Raw genomic sequence first — 300 nt, 5'->3', positions numbered from 1 at the left:
CTACAATTTACTCTTACAGCATTTTTATATGATTTGTGTTGTCCCTCTTTCCAAGAATATTTTTTTGGTTTTTGCTTGCCATTTTTTAACAGATATGTTTGAAAAATACGGTAGGGAGTGTCCCGAAGAGGACATCAAGCCATCATTGTGGTTTCCATGTTTCACACACCAAAAAGTCCCTAGTGATTATATTCTGGCAAGACTAAGCTTGGAGTTGTTCCTTATTTCATAATAAAGTAGCAAGTTCCATTGTGCCAGAATGAGTATTGTGGAGGTTTCTTGATCTTAGCCACAGTTGAA

At 36.3% G+C, this 300-nt stretch overlaps 1 protein-coding gene across 1 annotated transcript in view; it reads left to right on the top strand.

The window, feature by feature from the left end:
• The window catches only part of LOC119586190 (vacuolar protein sorting-associated protein 45-like), a gene marked incomplete in the record, with an annotated part of 11967 nt that overhangs the window by 1767 nt on the left and 9900 nt on the right, over positions 1-300 (top strand).

This window comes from Penaeus monodon, chromosome 21 (assembly GCF_015228065.2).
Source record: "Penaeus monodon isolate SGIC_2016 chromosome 21, NSTDA_Pmon_1, whole genome shotgun sequence".
In the NCBI taxonomy this organism is placed as follows: domain Eukaryota; kingdom Metazoa; phylum Arthropoda; class Malacostraca; order Decapoda; family Penaeidae; genus Penaeus; species Penaeus monodon.
This window is presented reverse-complemented; position numbering and strand designations above follow the sequence as displayed.